At 38.9% G+C, this 25,454-nt stretch overlaps 1 protein-coding gene across 4 annotated transcripts in view; it reads left to right on the forward strand.

The window, feature by feature from the left end:
• LOC106083827 (aminopeptidase N) overlaps positions 1-25,454 on the forward strand; it is a 324,056-nt gene that overhangs the window by 283,555 nt on the left and 15,047 nt on the right. The gene's annotated exons all lie outside the window — the stretch shown is intronic.

The raw sequence follows: 25,454 nt of genomic DNA on the forward strand, positions 1-25,454 counted from the left end.
CATGAGATTCGGACAAAAGCACTTATATTGTTAAATTGTTAGTCAAGCGATATACTATTTTCGTAGCATGGTATTTCACTAAAAGCTCTTTAATTGTCGAAAATAAATATTCCCAGGAAACTTTTGTTCCATATAAAGTAAAAAAAGGCGCAGCGGAGCGGGCCCGGGTCATCTAATTTGTAATAAAACCTTAGATTACACAAAACCGTTTAATAGTACCCTACCGTGGTGTAAAAGTGTGTTGTTTAATTATTGCCGCCATTGAAACAAGCGTGAAGGTGTGACCAACCGACTAGATATGACAAATAATGACAAATAATTTCATAGAATTTGTATTCCATTCCGTTGTTACAATTAATGGCATTAGCTTGTAAATTATTACCTTTTTCGGTGTGTGTTTGTGGGTGGCATCGTAAAACGCCAACGCAATGGGCACTGAGCGATTAAATGAAAAACAATCCACCAGCAACTAAAAGTCAGACAGAGCTACAGACAAACAGATGGACGGACAGACATTCGTTGAAATAAAACACCAAGCACTCATTGCCACTTAAACATTGTCTCACGAATGGCGGTGGTCGATTTTGTTTGGTGATGATGGCAACTACCCACCTGAAAAATGAGTGCAACAATTTAAAGGTCTGACGTCAAGCAACACAAGCTTCAGGGGGATCGCAGAATATCAGATGATGGCAGACGACTTACAGGTGACAAAACACAGGTTTTCTTGGCGCATTACACATGTCAAGCACTCCGACACTAAAGTGCTATGTGTTTACAAGGCGCATGCTGCAAGTTGCTTGTGAAAGCTTCAACATTTCGTTGCACTTTGATAAATGTGCTCCATTCTCGGAAACTACTCTACGAAATAATTATCTGGCGGCATGGTGGGTTGCTAGTCTCCTAGTATTTGCGCGTTGTTTAATAAATTGGCATGTGCATTTTTCTGAAGATGTTGCCGCTTTTGTAGTCGCTGACTTTGGGGGCCCGCCTGCCTCCCTGCCTGTGCGGCTTTAGTTGCTGCTGACACACATTATTGGCAACATGCCACAGTTGCTTGCAATGGGGAATGAATGCCATTGCATTTACAATTGTTATGTTTTGTTGTCGTTGTGGCGTTTTCTTTTTTTGGCGCAGGGCGGCGCTAACAAAAAAGTTTGCGCTTCAAAACATCTCTACTCTGTCAGAAATCCGTTGGCAAAGAAGGCTCGTCATTAGTGTGGACAGTGGTTTTTAGAATCTTTTTTCTTTATAGGCGGCAGCTAGTAAGAGAGTTAAAAACAAAACAAAAATACCATGGACTTTTCTTTTAAATATTTGGTTCTGAATTGCCTCCTGTAGGTGCTCAAGAAGGCAAATCGACAGATGGGTGATGAACACATTCCGGTCATAATTGGTTTAAATATTGTAGGTCATAGCAGAGGTCGTGCAAAATTTCAGACAAATCTGATGAGAATTGCGACGTCTAGAGGCTCAAGAAGTGTGATCAGAAGATCGGTTTAGATAGAAGATATATGAGGTAATAGACCGATTCGGATCATACTTAACACGGATGTTGGTAATCATAACAATAGTCATGTGGAAACTTTCAGACAAATTGGATAGAAATTGCGCCCCCTAGCGGCTCAACAAGTATAATCGGGAGATCCGTTTATATGGGAGCTATATCTAAAAATGGACCGATTTGGTTCTTTGAGCCTTCTAGCGCTCAGGAAGTGAAATCGGGAGAGTGTGTATTTGGCATATCGGGTTGAAAATTTCGGCCCAATGGGATCAGAATTGTGTCCTCCAGGTGCTCTGTAATGAATAATGGTGACCTGAGTTAACCTCCAATTATGTATAACTTAGAACTGTTAGGTATAGTGCAAGTTAATGGCATTGAACCCAACCAATATCATTGCTCCCACTCTATATTTGGGCTGCACAAGCTCTGCGATTTTAATAAGCCGGTGTGAGTTTGCAACTCTCCACTCGGTACTAGCACTGCTCTCATGATATGTATCACAGAGCATGTGCCGACCAAATTGATAGTGGGAGCAATGATATCCATTAAAGAACAGGGGTGAACTTCTCATATAGCAATGAGAAATGTCGGATACAAGTTTAAGCTCAATGATAAGGAACCTCATTTTTATAAGCGAGTCCAAATGGCTTTCCGCAGTGCGACATCTCTTTGGGTAGAAGTTCTTACTTGGCATAGTACCTCACAAATGTCGCCAGCATTTGGTAGGGATATCCTCCGTTGAAAATGTTTTCCGTAATTTTTTCCAGGAGTTCAACTCAGGTGTTCAGCGCAATACATGCCTCTGCATACACCTCTTTCAGGAGAAGTTTTTATATGGCATAGTACCTCGCAAATGTCGCCAACATTTGAAGGAGAAAACCACCACTTCAAATTGTCTCTGATGTTCTCTCCATGACTGGATTTTCAGAGTCATAGGCGGACCTGCTAACCTCTGCGTTACGGTGGCTCCTCTGTTTGATAAAGTGCCTCTAATCTAACGCCCATAAAAGATTTATTGGGTCTTTTGTTTATACCCACCACCGAAGGATGGGCGTATATTCATTTTGTCATTCCGTTTGCACCACATCGAAATATCCATTTCCGACCTACTAAAAAATATATATTCTTGATCAGCGTAAAAATCTAAGACCATCTAGACATGTCCGTCCGTCTGTCCGTCTGTCGGTTAAAATCACGCTACGGTCTTTAAAAATAGAGATATTGAGCTGAAACTTCGCACAGATTCTTTTTTTTGTCCATAAGCAGGTTAAGTTCAAAGATGGCCTATATCGGACTATATCTTGATATATCCTCCATATAGACCGATCTGCCGATTTAGGGTCTTAGGCCCATAAAAGCCACATTTATTATCCGATTTTGCTAAAAGTTGGAAAAGTGAGTTGTGTTAAGCCCTTCGACATCCTTAGTCAATTTGGCTCAGATCGGTCCAGATTTGGATATATCTGCCATATAGACCGATCCTCCGATTTAGGGTTAAAGCCCATAAAAGCCACATTTATTATCCGATTTTGCTGAAATTTGGGACAGTGAGTTTTCATAGCTTCCATATAGACCGATCCTCCGATTAAGGGTCTTAGGCCCATAAAAGCCACATTTATTATCCGATTTTGCTGAAATTTGGGACTGTGAGTTGTGTCAATTTGGCCCAGATCGGTCCAGATTTCGTTATAGCTGCCATATAGACCTATCCTCCGATTTAGAGTCTTAGGCCCATAAAAGCCACATTTATTATCCGATTTTGCTGAAATTTAGGACAGTGAGTTTTCATAGGCCCATCGAAATCTTTCTTCAATTTGGCCGTGATCGGTTCAGATTTGGATATAGCTGCCATAAAGACCGTTTTCTCGATTTAAGGTTTTGGACCCATAAAAGGTGCATTTATTGTCCGATGTCGCCGAAATTTGAGAGAGTAAGTGAGGTTGAGCCCCTTGACATACTTCTGCAAATATCTCACAGATCGGTCCAGATTTGGATATAGCTGCCATATAGACCGATATCTCGGTTTTAAGTTTTGGGGCCATAAAAAGGCGCATTTATGTCCGATTTCGCCGAAATTTGGGACAGTGCCTGGTGTTAGGCTCTTCGAAATTTTTCTACAACTTGGCCCAAATTGGTCCAGATTTGGATATATCTGCCATGTATACCGCCTTTTTACTTGTTTTTTTTAGGTCCTTTTAAAATTGTATAGGTTCATTTAAAACCACAGTTCACCAAAAAGCTCACGCATGCCTCCGGCAATCAGTTTGCGTGCAAATTGTAAACAATTATGACATATGTGGCACGTTTTGTTATTTACTTACATTGAAAATATGCAACGAAAACAATGATGAACCAGAGATTGAAGATCAATTCAAGCATTGTTTTGGGAAAATTCTTTAGAAGTATTGCCGCTCAAATTAAGCAAAACATGTAACATGAAGTGATGGCAAAATAAGCTTAGACAGAAATAATAAGTAAACCATGGCAACATAATCATTATAATGGTGATCATCACCAGCATAATGGTTAGTTTTGTAAAAAAAAACACCACATTATACACATAGATCTCCATGATTAGGGGCAATTTTGCCTTACCCTGCACCACCATGGCCTATCATCGGCTAGTGGCTTTGCCATACTGACACATCCACCAGATGTGTTATGCGATATGTGGACTCATGTTTCTGTTCTTTTGTGGCCGCACAAACCAGGAAATACTATTGAGTGGAGTATGTTAGCTAGCCTAACAACCACATATTGCAGCTATGGAATCGATTGAACTTTTTCCTTAACCAACCATCCCATTGCATTGAAAATTCCAAATGCGTACCACAGAAGCATTCGAGCGGCTTCATTGCATGTTCTTCCTCCCGGTTTTTCGCGCTGCACTCAAAAGCCTTCTGGAAATTTAAAGAAAGAAGCGAATTGCCAGCCCCCCTCTAATTATCTGCACATAATGATCAACATCAGCGATAATGCCAAACAAATACTTAAGAATCGGTTAAACTTATGTTCAGTGAGAGGTAATGCCTCCTGCTTGGAACATTTGTTATAGGCAAACTATGCCATAGTTATTATAGGACATTGATCAATAACGAGGGATGGGAGGAAAAGTATGGTAGAATAATTTTAAAGAACCAATGAAAATGTTTATAGTAAATTAAAAACAGAAAAAACCTGCTGGAACAGCAAATACATTTTGAAGTCAAGAGGTGTGGATTAGAATTTTATTTTTGATACATGGTTTCTTCGGAGAAACTTCTTAGAATTGTATGCAGTTTACGTTTTTGCTATATAATTGTTTGAAAAAAAAATCGACCCGGCCTAATGTATATACTTTCAACAGGTTAGCTGGCAAATTCAAATGACCACATTTTGTTATTCTATTCTGTATATTTATTTTGTTATTCCGTTTGCAGCACATCGGGATATCCATTTCCGACCCTACAATTTGGCACAGATCCGTATTTTTTTCATACGCACTTTTAGTTCTTAAATGGACTAAATCGGACCATATTTGGATATAGCTGCCATATAGACTTAATGAGTTAATGATTAATGGTCTTAAGTCTCATGTAAGTAGCATTTGTTGCACGATTTCGCTAAAATTCTGAATAGTGAGTTGCACCCCCGTCATACGAACCAAATATTGGTCAGAGCGGACCATATTTAGATATAGCTGCTATATAGATCGATCTGCCGGTAAGGGATCGTAGCCCCTGACATGTGAATTTGTTGCTCGATTTCGACAAAATTTGGGACAGTGAGTAACACTAATACAGTTACACGAATTCTGAACCGAACATGGTCCAGATCCAGCCATATTTGAACATAGTTGTCATATAGACCTGCATAAGCATGTCCGCCTAAAACGCCGAACGCCTGGGTTCAAACCTCGACGAGAACATCTGAAAAATCGTTCGAATAAAAATGGAGGCCCCTTATCATTGAGCTTCAGCTTTAATCGGAGTGCACTCATTGCACTATGACTATGAGAAAAGTATCTCCTGCTACTTTTTGGAATGTTAATGGGAACTGTAGTTGTTGTTATATAGACCGATCTGCCGATTTAAGGTCATAAGCCCATAACAGTCGTATCTACGGCCTAGGGTCCCTGTTGTCCGAACCGATTATGGTCCAGATCGGACCTAATTTTGCTTTCGCCCATTAAAAGCCCCATTTGCGGTCCGATTTTGCAGAAACTTCAATATGGCCAAGATCGAACCCATTTAGATACAGCTGTCATATAGACCGTTCTCCTATAATGTTGTGTTAAGGCCATTACAGGTACATTCATTACTCGATTTCACTAAAATTTTATACTGTGAGTTGCACTACGTCGCAAATTTTGAGTTTTTTTGCCAATCCAGAAGATAATTTTAAATGGAATGAGGACAATTATTCCAGTTAAGATTATAACGGCTAAATCAGACGACAAAGGTTGATTTAACTAGACATGCAGATATGCTGTCAGATCGAAAGAGTTGGCATTGAGGAACTGACGCTTTGATAAAAATGCCAATACTGAACTGCTGCGCAAACAGGCAAGATGCTTAGGCCAAAAAAATTCTTTACGAACGGCATCTGCGTACTAAGGTTCTAGCTTCTACACGAGGAAGTAAGAGCTTTTCGTCGTTCGGGACAAAAGTAAAGGGTAGTTCTTCATCTATTCCAACTCTTGTTAAGGACGATCAAACGTTCACTGACCCGGTTGATAAGCCTATCCTAGGAACTCTTCCCTGCCGGATACCAATCAACCATTCCCCTCAATCGAAAATGTATCTAGCGTCATGCCCCAAATATTTTTGCGAACTCGTGGAGTTAAAAGGGTTCTTGAAAATCTAGACGTAAATAAATCCCCGGGCCCGGATGGAATATCAACACAGGTCTTACGCAAGTGTTCTTCGACACTCGCTCGTCCATTACGCAACCTTTTCAACCTTACCTACCGTGCGGGAGACTTCCCGGCTCGTTGGAATGTTGTGAACGTTCATCCAGTACCCAAGAAGAGTGAGGCAAACAACCCTGCGAATTATCTGCCAATTGCACTATGCTCCGCTCTCTCCAAGGTCATGGAGAGCATGGTTAATCACCATCTTGTGAGGTATTTAGAGTCGAATGGCCTTCTTAGCGACCAACAGTATGGGTTCCGCAGAAATCGCTCTACGGGCGACCTCATGGCACTTCTGTCGGAACGTTGGAGTCGCTCGAACCACCAGTTTGGTGAGAGTAAGGTTGTAGCTCTGGATATCTCCAAGGCATTTGATAAGGTCTGGCACGGTGCACTACTATCAAAGCTTATCGCATTTGGTGTCGGTAATGGCTACGTTCGATTTATTTCGAGCTTTCTCAGAGATCGCACTTTTCGAGTCGTTATAGATGGGTTCTCATCCAATGTGCACAAATTGACCGCAGGTGTACCCCAGGGCTCTGTTCTTTCTCCTTCTATATTTCTAATTTTCATCAACGATCTGTTGGGTCAGACATCGAATCCGATCTTCTCATTTGCGGATGACAGTTATCTCTGTCATTCGTACTCATTCGACCATAGGCCGAGTCTTCGAGAGATTGAGGACAAGAGGCCAGTTATGGACGATACACTCTGTCAGGATTTGCTGGGCATTTCTGAGTGGGTTCGAATAAATCGAGTAGATTTTAATACACGGAAGACTCAGTGCTACTTGTTGTTACACAAACGATTCGGAGACCCATTACGATCATCTTTGTCTATCAACGGTGTAGATGTTGAGCAATCAGAAGCTCTTGATGTTTTGGGCATGAAATTACAAAGTGATGTCCGTTGGAGTAAAAATATATTTGAAGTGTCGAATCAAGCATTCAAATGTTTAGGCTTTCTTAAACTGTGTAAGAATTACTTCACTCCGTCTGATCTTCTTAACATCTAAACCACTTTCATAAGGCCGAAAATGGAGTACAACTCACATGTATGGGCTGAAGCTTCAAAATCATCACTGGAGCTACTGGACCGTGTACAGAAGAGAGCGATGGCATTGATTGGGAACAGTGGGGTATCCAACTCTATTGCCTCCCCTCATCATCGTCGCAATGTGGGTTGGTTGGCGCTGTTCTATCGGTATTTTCATGTGCGTTCGTCTGATATTAAACTTCTTATTTCTTAGGTAAGGATGTATGTCAGGGATACTAGACATTCCAGGAACCCACACCCGTTTGTAATTGATTGGCCAGCGGACCGCACAATGCATTATAGAGAGAATTCTTATTTCGCCCGAACCGTTCGTATGTGAAATCGACTTCCGGTTAATGTTTTTCCCACCCACTTTTACATCCAAAGATTTAAGACAAATGTCAATAAGCACTACATCATTTTCCCACCCTCCAATTCCTAACTTCCTCTCGCCAACGCAATGCACTACATTCATAGGGGACATTCCCTGGGTGTTGGCTGAAAAAAAAATGACATGCTCGAGGTGAGCAATTTTCAAGCCCTATAAATCAGCATCTGGATCAACTAGAGTGTTCAAATTTTCCATACTTATTGTGTAATACCTCAACATTGACTATGTTAAGTTTCTTATACATATCTTTATCCTTATACATATCATATCACTGTGCGCCGCTCGCTATCAGATATCGATATCGAGTTTGGTTCACATCAGACCTTATTTAGATATAGCTGTCACATAGACCGATCCGCTGATTTGGGGTTTTTGACCTTGAAAAGTCTCATGTTTTACCCGTTGTCAATGAAACTTGGAATAGTGGCATGAGGAGGGGGAATTGGATCCTCCCCCTTTCCACAATATTTAAAAACGCCACACCTCAGGGATGAGTGCACCGATTTAAGTAAAGTGCGGTTTGCACTCTTATGGTAACCCAAAAAGATAAAATTGGTATAAAAATTTGGTAAAATAGTCTTGGCGAACGCCAAATCCCAAACCCCACCCAAATAGACATGTTAATCTATTGGGACAATATGGGTATGAAATGAAAGGTATTTAGGAGTAGAATACGAACGATACGATAATTTAGAGCTTAATGCCTAAGTGCAAAACCATATGGGACTCTACCAAAAGGTATTTGGAAATAGAATACGAAATAGAATACATTTAGTTCACGTCCCAGAGGGGCCTACCCAGCCCAAAAACCACCCCAGACGGACATATAGGCAGATTGGAACAATAATGGATTCAAACAAATGGTATTTTAAACGAAAGGTATGGGATGCCATCTACAGAAAATTTCAATAGTTGGTCATAGACCCCAAGACCGGAAACGATCTGAACGGTTCTCCTGCTTGTCCCATCATTTTTGGAATTTTCAGTAATGGTCGAACAACCTGGCGCTTCTTTTCGATTTCCTATTAAGTCTCCTATGAGGGTTACATCTTAGCCTGAATAAATTTTCAAATTATTCACATGAGTTCTTCTAGACGAACTCGCTTCGACCATACTTCACATTGATTTTTGAAGTTTGAAAAGAATTCCTTTTGCTAAATTTAGACTACACAAAAGGTCAAATCGCACAATAAACATGATCTGAAACCTACCAATACAGACCGTGCTTGTTATGTAACTTGGATATTTTAACAAATTTTAAATAAAAATGCCCAACTAACTCGAGTAAGAATTGTTCCTTAAGATGCTCAAGAAGATCGTGTAGTATTAATCGCCTTCAAAAAGATGATATAAATGTCCCAGATAGGATTCGAAATTAGACATTAATTAACCGCCATTTTTCAATTCCATCCTATATTTTTAGAAAGCCTAGCTATTAGTCCATTTTTCCACTTGTCGTCTCTAGCCAATTTATTGACATTTCGAAATGTATTTTTCATCAATTTTTTTTTACAACTAATTTTTTTCTGAAAACATTAAATTTTCTTCCTAAGTTCCCCTTCAACTCCAATATATCTCTCACAAGCATCCAGATGTTAATTCGATTTTCCAAACTCCAATTTTATTTTTTGTAATATTTCCTACTGTAATCACGATCGTCATAGATGCACCATCAATGAATGCATTTATGCACTGACAATGACGTGATCATTGACAATTAATTCAATACAACATTGACTAATCACATAAATTCGATGACTGCATTCGTGGACAAACATCAATTAACCAGTTTCCCCGCTCCACCTCTCGCTGGAGGCATTCTACGAATGCCTTCTAAATTACCTCAATATGTGGCCAACAACATGATCGCTGGAAGCTTGGGGCGCAATGATGATGAACATCATCATCATCATCCATCCCCATTGGGTCGGTGACGTATCGATTCACCAGGCCTCTGTCAAATGTTGTCACGTTATTTGGTGTGCGTTTTTATTTATTTTTGTCATATTACTTTACTATTCTAATAATTCCTCATAGAGAGAGAGGAACGTGTTTTGTTTGTGGAAAATGCATTACAACGCTATCATGGCACAGCAAAGGCGATCAGCAAATGGTAGTGATCTCAATGCATGCAAAGTGGTAATTTTGTATCGTTATTGCAACACCTTATATGAAAGCCCCCCCCTTTGAACCATGAGGCGAGAAATATGTTATTCATAATGATAAGATTTATTTTTAATTGTATGGAAATGAGGAAAAGTTTATAATGTTGTAAGGGGTGATGTCATTTAAGTTTATTAACCAAGTCATTGAGAGGCCTGTACGTGTTATTACCAGATGATAGGCTTTGTTAGCTTTAAAATCGGTACCTAGTTATTTAATGCCAATTAAATCGATTGCTCGGTTTTTCAGAAGTCATTTGACAGCTGTCAATGTCGTATTTGGTATTGCCAGCATCAAGTGTTGACAGCTGACAACTTAAATCATCACCTACAAATATTTTAAAATTGATGTCTTGATTTAGTATTCCTTCAGTAAATTGTCAAAACAATCAATGCGTCTTATTTTAGAGACCTAGGAAGCTTTGTTGAAGGAGAACGTACATCATTAATATTGGCATTGAAAAATATCAATTGGTTATCAAAGAGAACCGGCTGGCGCCTATTCCGTATAAAATCTTGGATTTATAACCCAAGATAAGATAACGAATGTTGACAATGTAGAAAAATTTCATTCATTAAGAATTACAGCATTAATATTCCACTTGAGCTGTATTGATTTTGAAATTTAATTTAGTAAAAAGGCATTAAGTTCGGCCGGACCGAACTTTGGATACCCACCACCTCGGGTATATATGAAAAACCCCTTTCGTCACAATCCGGTGGAAATTGGATAACTTATACACCCAAATTCGACACGAATATTGACCTTTTATTCTCCCTAGACCCTTTATCTGGAGATCGGTCTATATGGCAGCTATACCTAAATATGGTCCGATTTGATCCATATTTAGGTCAGATATCAGGAGGCTTAAGATAACCCTCTGTTTCAAATTTCAGCGAAATCGGGTAATAAATAGAGCTTTCGTGGGCTTCAGACCCTTTATCGGCAGATCGGTCTATATGGCATTTATATCTAAATATAGTCCGATCTGAACCACATTTGGGTTCTAAGTTAGGAGGCGTAAAATTACTCAATGCTTCAAATTTCAACAAAATCGGTTAAAAAATAAAGCTTTTATGGGCTTCAGACCCTTTATCTGGATGGTCGGTCTATATGGCAGCTATACCTAAATATAGTCAGATTTGATCCATATTTAGGTTAGGTATCAGGAGGCTTAAGATAACCCCCTATTTCGAATTTCAGCGAAATCGGGTAATAAATAAAGCTTTTATGGGCTTCAGACCCTATATGTATATGTATATATGTATATATAAATATAGTCCGATCTGGACCATATTTGGATCAGATGTCTGGAAGCATAAAACTACTCACTGGGAGCTATAACTAGTTATAGCTCGAATTGGACCGTACATGGCGCAGTTGTCGAGAGTCATAACAGAACACCATATTCAAAATTTCATCCAAATAGGATAGAAATCAGGGCTTGTAAGGGCTCAAGATGTTAAATCGGGAAATTGATTTATATGGGAGCTATATCAGGTTATATACCGATTTGGACCGTACTTGGCACAGTTATTAGGAGTCATAACAGAATACTATGTGACTTCCATGGGCTCAAGAAGTCATATCGGGAGATCGGTTAATATGGGAGCTATATCCAAATCTGATACTTTGGCGAAATTCTTTATCTTTATCAAAAACTCCAATTATTATACCCACCACCATAGGATGCGGGCATGCTATTCTAGTCATTCCGCTTGTAACACCTCGATGAATCGGATCATAACCCGATTAATAGCATAGCAAATTTTATCCGTTATCCATAGTTTGCCTGTAAAGAGATACCGGGCAAAGAACTTGATAAAAGCGATAAAAGTGTGAAAATCTAAGACGATATAGCCATGTCTCTCCGTCTATCCATCTGTCTGTTGAATTCACGCTGCAGTCTTTAAAAATAGAGATATTGAGCTGACACTTTGCACAGATTCTTTGTTTGCTCATAAGCAGGTTAAGTTCGAAGTTGGGCTATACCAGACTATATCTTCATATAGCCCCCCTATAGACCGATCCACCGATTTAGGGTCTTAGACGCATAAAAGCCACATTTATTATCCGATTTTGCTGAAACTTGGGACAGTGAGTTGTGTTAGACCCTTCGACATACTTCCTCAATTTGGGCCCGATCGGTTCAGATTTACATAAAGTTGCTATATAGATCGATCTCTCGATTTAAGGTCTCGGGCCCATAAAAAATGCGCATTTATTGTCCGATGTCGCCAAAATTTGGGACAGTGAGTTGTGTTAGGCCCTTTGACGCCCCTCTTCAATTTGGCCCAGATCGGTCCAGATTTGGATATAGCTGCCATATAGTCCGATCCGCCGATTTAGGGTCATGGGCCCATAAAATTCACATTTATTAACCGATTTTGCTGAAACTTGGGACAGTGAGTTGTGTTAGACCCTTCGACATACTTCCTCAATTTGGGCCCGATCGGTTCAGATTTACATATAGTTGCTATATAGATCGATCTCTCGATTTAAGGTCCCGGGCCCATAAAAAGGCGCATTTATTGTCCGATGCCGCCAAAATTTGGGACAGTGAGTTGTGTTAGGCCCTTTGACGCCCCTCTTCAATTTGGCCCCGATCGGTTCAGATTTGGATATAGCCTTATAGTCCGATCCACCGATTTAGGGTCTTAGACGCATAAAAGCCACATTTATTATCCGATTTTGCTGAAACTTGGTACAGTGAGTTGTGTTAGACCCTTGGACATACTTCCTCAATTTGGGCCCGATCGGTTCAGATTTACATATAGTTGCTATATAGATCGATCTCTCGATTTAAGGTCTTGGGCCAATAAAAAGGCGCATTTATTGTCCGATGTCGTCAAAATTTGGGACAGTGAGTTGTGTTAGGCCCTTTGACGCCCCTCTTCAATTTGGCCCAGATCGGTCCAGATTTGGATATAGCTGCCATATAGTCCGATCCGCCGATTTAGGGTCATAGGCCCATAAAATTCACATTTATTATCTGATTGTGCTGAAATTTGGGACAGTGAGTTGTGTTAGGCCTTTCGACATACTTCTTCATTTGGCCCCGATCGGTTGAGATTTGGATATAGCTGCCATATCGATCGATCTCTCGATTTAAGGTTTTGGAGCCATAAAAGGCGCATTTATTGTCAGATTTCACCGAAATTTGGGACAGTGAGTTGTGTTAGGCTCTTCGACATTTTTCTGAAGCTTGGCCCAAATCGGTCTAGATTCGGATATAGCTGCCATATAGACCGATATGTCGATTGAAAGTCTTGGCCCCATAAAAGGCGCATTTATAGTCCGATTTCACTGAAATTTGACACCGTGACTTCTGTTAGGCTTTTCGATATCCGTGTCGTATATGGTTCAGATCGGATTAGTTTTAGATACAACTACTAAAATTCGATATTTTGTTATACACAATTAAACAATGACTTGTACTTATTAGTATTTGGTCCAAATCGAAACATATTTCGATATAGCTGCTATGGGGTATAAGGTATGCATTTTTAACCGGATTTTGACGAAAGGTGGTTTACATATATAACCGAGGTGGTGGGTATCTTTCGGCCCGACCGAACTTAAGGCCTATTTACTTGTTTCTAAATAAGAAAAATCCATTTTCTGTTCCTATTAGATTTCCACATAAAAAACTGTATCTTGTCATAAAAATGAGAAAAAAATTAATAAAAATATTTCTTTTCCCCCCATGACCACATTCAAGGTAACATAGAACTTATTTTTATAGGTTACCATTAGCGTAGATATCATTAGCAATAACCATGGTTTTAAAAGATTCATAACGCATTGAACTAAATTAAGTTTTTTCTGTATTTACCCACTATGTCTACACCCATTAAGAGAGCTATTAAACAGCATTATATGACGTTGGCATTTCCAAACACCCATTAAACACTCATTGATCATTGGACTTGTCAACGGCAAATAGAAAGACAGACAAACAGAGCGACACCTTTAAACACTTATACAAATGACCTTCAGCGGAAAAAGGTGTTAATTTTTTAAACGCACTTTTTCAAATTTCTACCCAGAAATACAAAAATAAGCATTTAATGTTGTTGACAGAGGCAACTACTTTTTGCCCACCTTCTCCTATGGAGACATTGCTCCCAACGAATAAACAAGGAAAGGAATCGAACAACAACCAACAAAGCCAATGAGCAATGACAGTTTGGCTGGCAGTCAGCTAAAGGCGAGCATTTTTAATTAACTAAACCAAACAGCAACGAAAATAGTCAGGTCAATATTTATTTAACAATACAAAAAACAAAAGGCGCTTTTATAAAAATCGAAATGTTAAAATTCTCCCTGGACTATCGAGTAAATACAATTACCCATGCGCTAGAAAGAAGGAAGTGTTTAAAAACCACAACAATGAGAACAACAGCAGAGAGGTTGCTTCTGATCTGGCCATGCCTAGTTTACATAGCTGTGTAATGTTATTAACAGGCCTATCATCAGTATTAGCTGTGTCATGTGATGCATGCCCATGGTTAATGGGGGAGGAAATACAGATGTGATTGTTGAGAAAGACTCCAATGGCGCTGTTATATAAACTATTGGGTTGCCCAAAAAGTAATTGTCGGTAATATAGTAGTAATATAGTCGGCGTTGACAAATTTTTTCAACGGCTTGTGACTCTGTAATTGCATTCTTTCTTTTGTCAGTTATCAGCTGTTACTTTTAACTTGCTTTAGAAAAAAAGTGCGCGAAATTTGAACACATGTTCATGTATTGAAAGAAATTCATTTAACCCAACCGAATGAACGCTTGTGATATGCACCTCAAACGCAATGAATTCGATCCGTTTTTAAAACGAATCATAACTGGAGATAAAAAATGGATTGTTTACAACAACGTTAGTCGAAAACGATTATGGTCCAAGCATGGTGAACCAGCTCAAACCACTTCAAAGGCTGATATCCACCAAAAGAAGGTTATGCTGTCTGTTTGGTGGGATTGGAAGGGTATGGTATATTTTGAGCTGCTTCCAAGGAACCAAACGATTAATTCGGATGTTTACTGTCAACAATTGGACAAATTGAATACAGCCATCAAGGAGAAGCGACCAGAATTGGTCAATCGTAAAGGTGTCATATTCCACCAGGACAACGCTGGACCGCACACATCTTTGGTCACTCGCCAAAAACTGAGTGAGCTTGGCTGGGAACTTTTGATGCATCCACCATATAGCCCTGACCTTGCACCATCAGACTACCATTTATTTCGATCTTTGCAGAACTCCTTAAATGGTAAAACTTACGGCAATGATGAGGCTATAAAATCTCACTTGGTTCAGTTTTTTGCAGATAAAGGCCCGAAGTTCTATGAGCGTGGAATACTAAATTTGTCAGGAAGATGACAAAAGGTTATCGTACAAAATGGCAATTTTATATTTGATTAAAGTTCATTCTAAGTTTTATTAAAAATGCATTTACTTTCTTTTAAAAAATCCGCAATTACTTTTTGGGCAACCCAATAGTTATAAACATTGGGCTATTTGCATCCCAAATCACCTGTATTATCGTCCGTTTGTCTGTCCTTCTGATGGATACTAACTACTACTACTACTAAATTTCCCATAAACATTCCATTTGGGAACTGGGGATACTTCTCTAATATCAATGAGTGCAGTCCGATTAAAGTTTGAACTCAATGGTAAGGGGCCTCCTTTTTTATGCCGAGTCCGAATGGCGTGTCTCATAGCCACACTTGGCAGAGAGAAGTTTTAACATGGCAGGAAATCTCACAAATGTAGGCAGGAAACCTAACAAATGTATGTAGGATAACCTTAATTTACTTGCTACCTTTAATTGGCTATAACAGAATATTTGTTCCACTAGCCAAACATAGAATAGCGTTCCAAGCTTCACGATCTTCTGCGCTCATTCTAAAATCTCTGAGACCAAGTTTCGAGTTGTCTCCCACAACTTGATCTTTCCATCGGGCTTTTGGTCTTGCCGGTTTGCGTGTACCACCGTGTTTGCCTTCAAAAGACTTCTTTGCTGGAGCTTCTTCATCCATTCTGACCTTGCCAACGCAGTCGTTCTATTTTGATGCGTGTAACTATGCTATCGTCGCCATACAGCTCATACAGCTCGTGGTTCATACGTCGCCTATATTCTCCGTTAACGCAAACTGGTCCACATATTTTACGAAGAATCTTTCTCCCAAATACTCCAAGCACTGCCTCATCTGCTTTCACAAGTACCCATGCTTCAGAACCATATAACAGCACGGGTAGTATCAGTGTCTTGTATAGTGTAATCTTCGTCTGTCGTAAACTGCTTACTTAGTCCCAAGTAGCATATGTTTGCCAGTATTATTCTTCGCTTAATCTCAAAACTGATGTCATTCGTTTCGGCTACGGTGGTACCGAGGGAGATAAATTTACTGATTGTCTCAAAGTTGTGGATCCCAACTTTCTCCATTTTCTTTATCTGCTCGATTGTGTAAGGCTTTTTGGGAGTTGAAACCATCCATTTCGTCTTATCTTCATTTACTGACAGACCCATTTTCACTGACTCTCTTTCGATTCTTTCAAAGGCTGTAGTTACTACTTCCGGTGACCGACCTATGACATCGATGTCGTCGGCATAGGCGAGTAGCATGTGTTCCCTTGTGATTAGTGTGCCATATCTATTCACATCTGCATCTCGTATAATCTTCTCCAGCAGGATATTAAAGAGATCACACGATAGGCTGTCTTCTTGTCTGAAACCTCGTTTGGTATTAAATGGTTCGAAGAGATTCTTTCCTATTCTTACTGAGAAACGCGTATCAGCAAGTGTCATCCTGCAGAGTCTTATTAATTTTGCAAGGATACCAAACTCAGACATGGCCTGAAATACCTGTCACCCTGCAGAGTCTTATTAATTTTTCAGGGATTCCAAACTCAGATATGGCTTGAAATACCTTTGAACGTAAAGAAGTATCGAAGGCGGCTTTGTAGTCAACAAGTTGATGGTAGGTGTTGATTTGTCTTTCTCGAGTCTTTTCAGGATTTGGCGCAGTGTGAATATATGGTCCCGGGTAGATTTACCAGATCTAAAGCCACATTGATAGGGCCCAATTATCTTATTGACTTTAGGTTTTAATCTTTCCCACAATACACTCGAGAGTATATTGTGTGCGATGGGGAGGAGACTTATTCCTCTGTAGTTGGCACATTCCGTCTTGTCTCCTTTCTTGTGTACGTGACATAGTATGCTGAGGTTCCAATCATCGGGTATGTGTTCTTCTAGCTCGATTGCGCAGATAAGCTGATGCATACGCCTTATCAGCGTGTTGCCTCCGGTCTTAAATAGTTCAGCGGGTAACCCGTCGGCTCCTGCCGCCTTGTTGTTCTTTAGTCGGGTCACTGCTACTTGGACCTCATTCTGACAAGGAGGTAAACTTTCTATGACATCATCAGGGTATCGTCTTCGCCGCCAACGTCGGACACTAGCAGTTGGGTAAAATGTTCTTTCCATATCCTCATCATGTTATCTGTGTCAGTTACCAGATTTCCTTCTTTGTCTCTCCAGGAGGATGTGCCGGCACCAAAGCCATCGGTTTGATGTTTAATTCTTTGGTAGAATTTCCGGACTTAATTCTGACTCTTGTACATCTCAATTCGCTCACACTCAAGTCTTTCCATTTCCTTTTTCTTTCTGCGGAATAGACGTTTCTCCTCTCTCCTTTTCTTCCGATACCTTCCCTTCATCTGGCGCGTTGCTACTGATTGCAGGGTTGCTCTATATGCCGCATTCTTGGCTTCAGTAGCATCTCGACACTCTTGGTCGTACCATAGGTTTCTTGGATGAGGCTTCCGGTACCCAAGTATGGATTTCGCGGCATTTTCCATGGAGTGGGCAATAGTTTGCCACTCCGCCATGTAGGATAACCACCACGGAAAAATTGTTCTGATGAGGATTTGAACCCAGAAGTTCGGCGTCATAGACACGGACATGCTAACTTCTGCGCCACGGTGGCCTCTAATGGATACAGCTTTATATGAACCAATCTGACATTATATTACTTTTTGTCCCTGGAAGCTTCAAATTTTGCCCAAATAGGTTTGAATTTGTTATTACCCTACACCCACACCAAATACGGTCCTGATAGGTGCATAAATACACATAACCCCTTTGTAACTCATTCCTCGATTTGAGAACTTAGGTCCATAATAAATGCCAATTATGTTGTTATTGTGTCCAACATCTTATATAGCCCTCATATAAACATATTTTTTTGCAGGCCACCGTAGCGCAGAGGTTAGCATGTCCGCCTATGACGCTGAACGCCTTGGTTCGAATTCTGGCGAGCACATCAGAAAAAATTTTCAGCGGTGGTTATTCTCTTCTATTGTGAGGTACTATGCCATGTTAAAACTTCTCCCTAAAAAGATGTCGCATTGCGGCACGCCGTTCGGACTCTATATAGAGGAGGCCCCCTATCATTGAGCTTATCATTTGAATCGGACAGCGCTCAGTGATATTTGCCCCAATTTGCCCCAATCCCTTAGTGGAATGTCCATGGGCAAATTTGCAATAAACAAATTTTAATACCCTACAATCGTAAAATAAGTTTGTTCAGTCTTTAAAATTTATTTCCCATAATTTTTCTACAATCCTGCTGTTCTCCACATTGTGAAATAAAAAATCAGTTGCATTGCACATCAAACTTCGCCCATACATATGCAATGTTGCGGATGAGTGTCAAAAATGTGTTTGGTGAATGAATTGTTCAAAGTGCATTTCAATTTCAAGTGGTTTGAAATGGAACAATAAAGTATGGAAATAAAGCCATCCGTCATGAATTTAAGTAGAACACATTTAGGCCAGCGTCCTTGACTAAAGCATTTGACACAAATTTGCATAAAAAATAACATATTGCAAAGTAGAACAAAATTATAAAATATAGCAATAATCTTTAAAAATTTATGAATATTCAAATTTATTGGCAGATAAGCCATTTCAAAGTTGGCAAATAATTTCTAAGTGCACACAGAGTTTTATTTATTATTTTCACTTTTCCCTCTAAATTAGGCAGCAGATGGCATTTAGCCATTAAATCTTGCTCACTTTCTTTAACCATGACCTCTGACATTTTGTCTTGTAAACAAATGCCAGAATCTTAACACCCCTGTACTCGGACTTTCTTAGTCTGCAATGGCGTGTGTTGTTATTTACATATGTATCAATGTCCGTCCCTCTAGCCAATACATCACAAGCGTTTCTTTTTCGCTCTAAACTCTGATTGACATTTTGGCGAACGTACGATGTAGCGAAGAATGTGCTAATTGCAATTCCAATTGTTGAACGTATCATTTCCGGTATTTCCTAGCGCAAGCAATTCTAAAATAAAATTCGAAATTTCATTGTTCCCCTCCCTACGTATTTGGTTTGAAATTTAAATAAAGATTCACTTTTATTTTTGGCGAACGTCGCAACATTTATTTGCATTGTTAAATGGGAAAACGGCATACGTGTTAGGTTAAAATAAACTCTCGACAGTGGGAGGGAATTTAAAGAAAGATGAACAAATCTAGAATGAAATCATAAACAATCCAATTCTGAAAAATTAATTTCTCCCCCTAATAAAATCTATTCTAATAGAATGGGGAGAGGAACAATTTGGGAAAGTGAATTTCGAATTTGCTTATTTTGGCTAAGAGCATCGGTTAACAAATGAGTATTTTACTGCAATATTTCTAAAAATTGGAAGAATATAAATATGAGAGCTATATCTAAATCTGAACCGATTTCCACCATACTTCTTAGATATTGTGGTAGACGTCGAGGAAAGTGTTGTACAAAATTTTAGCAAGATTGGTCACTAAATGCGCTTGCAGTGGTTCTAGGAGTGAAAAATCAGGATATATATATATATATATATATATATATATATATATATATATATATATATATATATATATATATATATATATATATATATATATATATATATATATATATATATATATATATATATATATATATATATATATATATATATATATATATATATATATATATATATGAGAGCTATATCCAAATCTGAACCGATTTCGATGAAATTCACCAATTATGTCAAGAGTCAAAGGAAAATCCTTCCTGCCGAAATTCGAGAGAATCGGTTAACAAATGACCAGTTTATTGCAAATCGTACGAATATATATATAGGAGCTATATCGAAATCTGAACCGATTTTTTCGAATTTCTCTAGGTCGAAAAACATGCCTGTACAACCGGATAAAAACTGCGACCTGTACTTTGTACACAAATTAACATGGACAGACTGACGGACATAGCTAAATTATAAAATCAGAAAGTGATTCTGAGTCGATAGGCATACTTATCAATAGGCTGATCTCTCTTGCTTCTGGGTGTTATAAACAAATGCACCATATTATAATATATTGTAATACTCCGTACCACAGTGGTGGTGTAGGGTTTACTCAGAAAAACGGTCAAACAAAATTGTCTAAATGAGTCTGATTTCAAACTACCACCTAGTGGAGGAGATCAGGGAAGGAGGAGATCAACTTTAAATCTGCATGTGATTTGGAGTAGAGTTGGCAAAATATCGATGGCACTATCAATACTACCGGCATTTAATTTTTTGCCAGAATATCGGTTGATATCTTTCCGATGAATACTATCGCAAAAGTTAAATTTTTGCAAAACTAAACAAAAACAAGTAAGAGCTTGCTAAATTCGGCCGGGCCGAATCTTATATACCCTCCGCCATGGATCGCATCCGTCGAGTTCCTTGCGCAGTATATCTTTTTAAGCAAACAAAGAATAATGAATATGGACAGAGGAGGAGGAGGAGCTGTATCAAGATATAGTCCGATTCGGGGCTCAAGAAGCAAAATCGGGAGATCGGTTTATATGGGAGCTGTATCAAGCTATAGAGCGATTCAGACCATATTGCACACGTATGTTGAAGGCCATTGGAGAAGCCGTTGTACAAAATCTGTGCCAAATCGGATGAGAATTGCGCTCTTAGAGGCTCTAGAACTCAAGATCCCAGATCGGTTTATATGGCAGCTATATCAGGGTATGGACCGATTTGGACCATACTTCCCATAAATGTTGGAAGTGATACCAAAACACCACGTCCAAATTTCAATTGCGGCTTTTAATAGCTCAAGAAATTAAGACCGAAGATCGGTTTATATAGCAGCTATATCAGATTATGCGCCGATTTGAACCATACTTCGCACAGTTGTTGGAAGTGATATCAAAACACTATGTGCAAAATTTCAGTCAATTTGGATGAGAATTGCGCCCTCTAGCGGCTCAAGAAGTCAAGACCCAAGATCGGTTTATATAGCAGCTATATGAGGTTATGTACCCATTTGAACCATACTTAGCGCAGTTGTTGGAAGTGATACCAAAACACTACGTGCAAAATTTCAGTCAAATCGGATAGGAATTGCGCCCTCTAGTTGCTCAAGAAGTCAAAACCCAAGATCGGTTTATATGGCAGCTATATCAAAACATGGACCGATTTGGCCCATTTACAATACCAACCGACCTACACTAATAATAGTATATAAATCGATCCCCTAATTTTTGCTTCTCATTTTCGTTTGAAATATAGGTGATGGGAAATTAACGATAGTATCGTTATTTATTATTAAAACTATCGAATGTTGCGGTTATCGATGGTTTGCCAGTTCTAATCTGGAGGTCAACTCCAAAGCCAACTCTGCCAACACAATGCTCAAACAATGAAGATCCACTCCCACGCTAATTAGTACTGCCTTCACTGCAGTAAGAGAAGCGCATGACAGCCGGTGTACGAATTGACCCGACTAATTCCTTCATCGCCAAGAGCTGCCAGCTCAGTATACAGCACACAGCAACAATAGCAAGCGCAAGATATGAAGAACAAATTCAACTCCGTACAACCGCTCTTACAAAATTATAAACAATTTTTGTCAGGGTATTATACCTTTATTGGCTTTGTTCACAGCTGTAGGCATTCTATGTTTAATGCTACCATTGCCCACGAGATGGCGATTTCCTACTAGGCCTTTGAATTCAAATTATGTGTGTGTTTAAATCAAACTTAAAACAATGGGTCGTAGGTTATTAAGGTTTATATTGGGTTGCCCAAAAAGTAATTGCGGATTTTTCATATAGTCGGCGTTGACAAATTTTTTCACAGCTTGTGACTCTGTAATTGCATTCTTTCTTCTGTCAGTTATCAGCTGTTACTTTAAAATTGCTTTAGAAAAAAAGTGTAAAAAAAGTATATTTGTAAGTTTTATTAAAAATGCATTTACTTTCTTTTAAAAAATCCGCAATTACTTTTTGGGCAACCCAATATTTTATGTTTTCTATCTTGAATATTTATATACCAAAAATAAATGTAATAGGTAATAATAAGGCCCAGATCGGCTGTTACCGTCGCATCCTCTACACAGAGAAGTGTGTCCTCTATTGGACTTGAACTGACGCCAACGTGGTGGATGTATTATTAGCTTGTACCCAGGGACCACACCACATACCTCAACTGTTTATCTGTTTTCTCCACTTCCCGAGTATGATCTCTAAAGATGTAATTATTAATTTCTATTTCCATTCATTTAAGAATCATTTATTTTTTCCTTGTTTATATGCCACGTTTTAATATCGAATTGCAAATCTTTTATAGTATAAACATTGCGCATTGCCCCATATTTTTTTACATTTGCCTGCTTAAGATCCACGTTCATAGTCGCAGTATCTTATGTCAGATCTGATCTATTTCAGTGTTTATTTTCTGCACTCGGTAATTCTTAATATCAACATTGAGAAAAACAACACTCTTCTCCAGTAGTTGTGGGAGGAGAAGGCAATGTATGTACAGTGCGATAACATTTTGCCACTTCTGCATTTGGTTTATTTTTCCAAGCCAAAGAAAACAATCCTCACGGAACAGAACAGAACAGAAACAGCAACAGAAATAGCTCAAAGTAAATATTTTCTCAACTGTCTGCAAAAATTTTCATAATACACAAAAGAAATTCAGCATATTTTTCCAGCGCGCTATCATTATTTATTAACGAAATTAAAAGCAAACAATTTCTATATAGCCGATGATGTTATTAAAACAATTTAATTTGATTATTTGCAAGTACAGACGGACAGACAGCGCACAAAAGTCTTAGGCTTCTGCACATGCAGCTGCTAGACGTGCGGACCTAACGACTAACTGTCGACAGATCAGGAAATGAATAGAAGGTGTTATTTGAAAAACATTCCTTTCCTGGAACGCAAGTTGTGCTATTTGATCGTATTTTAATATGTGATTAATGAATTATTGACGGTTATGTATTGTGTTGATGAGTTTCTTCAAGGACCAAGTGATGAGAAATATTTTAGGAATAACCATTTTCGGAGAAATTTATTTTTCGTATTTGAAAATATTCCCATTGAGAAATGGAATGCCAAGGCATGAAATCACATATTTGGGTGCAACTACATACATATGTATTAGAATTTTAAGAATTTTTGTTTTGGCAACGGAAACCTATTTTAAATTAACAAATTGCATTATTTAATAGTCCAAAAGTTGTATAATTAAAAGTTTTCTCTAAATGGGGCCATAAAGTATGAATTATGCTAGTAAAGGGTGATTTTTTTGAGGTTAGGATTTTCATGCATTAGTATTTGACAGATCACGTGGGATTTCAGACATGGTGTCAAAGAGAAAGATGCTCAGTATGCTTTGACATTTCATCATGAATAGACTTACTAACGAGCAACGCTTGCAAATCATTGAATTTTATTACCAAAATCAGTGTTCGGTTCGAAATGTGTTCATTCACCGTTCAGCGGTGTGGCTCATTTCTGGTTGAATGGCTACGTAAATAAGCAAAATTGCCGCATTTGGAGTGAAGAGCAACCAGAAGCCGTTCAAGAACTGCCCATGCATCCCGAAAGATGCACTGTTTGGTGTGGTTTGTACGCTGGTGGAATCATTGGACCGTATTTTTTAAAAGATGCTATTGGACGCAACGTTACGGTGAATGAACACATTTCGAACCGAACACTGATTTTGGTAATAAAATTCAATGATTTGCAAGCGTTGCTCGTTAGTAAGTCTATTCATGATGAAATGTCAAAGCATACTGAGCATCTTTCTCTTTGACACCATGTCTGAAATCCCACGTGATCTGTCAAATACTAATGCATGAAAATCCTAACCTCAAAAAAATCACCCTTTATAAACATTTCAGTACAGAAGCTAGCTTTCTAAAACAACTTTCTTTTCAAACCCTCCACCATAGGATGGACGGTATACTAATTTCGTCATTCCGTTTGTAACACCTCAATATATTAATCTTAGACCCCATAAGCTATATATATACTTGATCGTGATGACATTTTAAGTCGATCTAGCCATGTCCATCCGTCCGTCTGTCGAAAGCACACTAACTTTCGAAGGAGTAAAGCTAGCCATTTGAAATTTCCCGCAAATGCTTCTTATCAGTGTAGGTCAGTTGGGATTGTAAATGGTCCATATCGGACCAAGTTTTTATATAGCTGCCATACAGACCGATCTTGGGTCTTGACTTCTTGAGCCGCTAGAGGGCGCAATTCTCATCCGATTTGGCTGAAATTTTGCACGACGTGTTAAGTTATGACTACCAACAACTGTAAGTTTGGTTGAAATCGGTTCATAACTTGATATACCTGCCATATATACCGATCTTGGATCTTGACTTCTTGAGCCAATAGAGGACGCAATTCTCATCCGATTTGGCTGAAATTTTGCATGAGGTGTTTTGTTATGGCTTCCAATAACTGTATTAAGAATGGTTCAAATCGGTCCATAATCTGATATAGCTGCTATATAAGCCGATCTGGGGTCTTGACTTCTTGAGCCCCAAGAGGACACAATTGTTATCCGATTTGGCTGAAAGTTAGCACGAATTTGTTTGTTATGACTTTGAATAACTGTGCTAAATATGGATCAAATCGGTCTATAACCTCATATAGCTGCCATATGAACCGATCTTGGGTCTTGACTTCTTGAGCCACTAGAGGGCCCAATTCTCATCCGATTTGGCTGAAATAATACATGACGTGTTTTTTTATGACTTCCAACAACTGTATTAAGAATGGTTCAAATCGGTCCATAACCTGATATAGCTACTATATAAGCCAATCTTGGGTCTTGACTTCTTGAGCTAGAAGGCGCAATTCTCACCCGATTTGGCTGAAATTTTGCTCGATGTGTCAAGTTATGACTACCAACAACTGTACTAAGTTTGGTTGAAATCGGTTCATAACTTGATATACATGCTATATATACCGATCTTGGATCTTAACTTCTTGAGCCAATAGAGGACGCAATTCTCATCCGGTTTGGCTGACATTTTGCATGAAGTTGTTTGTTATGACTTCGAATAACTGTGCCAAATATGGAACAAATCGGTCTATAACCTAATATAGCTGCCATATAAACCG

Source organism: Stomoxys calcitrans, chromosome 2, assembly GCF_963082655.1.
Source record: "Stomoxys calcitrans chromosome 2, idStoCalc2.1, whole genome shotgun sequence".
Taxonomy (NCBI): Eukaryota; Metazoa; Arthropoda; class Insecta; order Diptera; family Muscidae; genus Stomoxys; species Stomoxys calcitrans.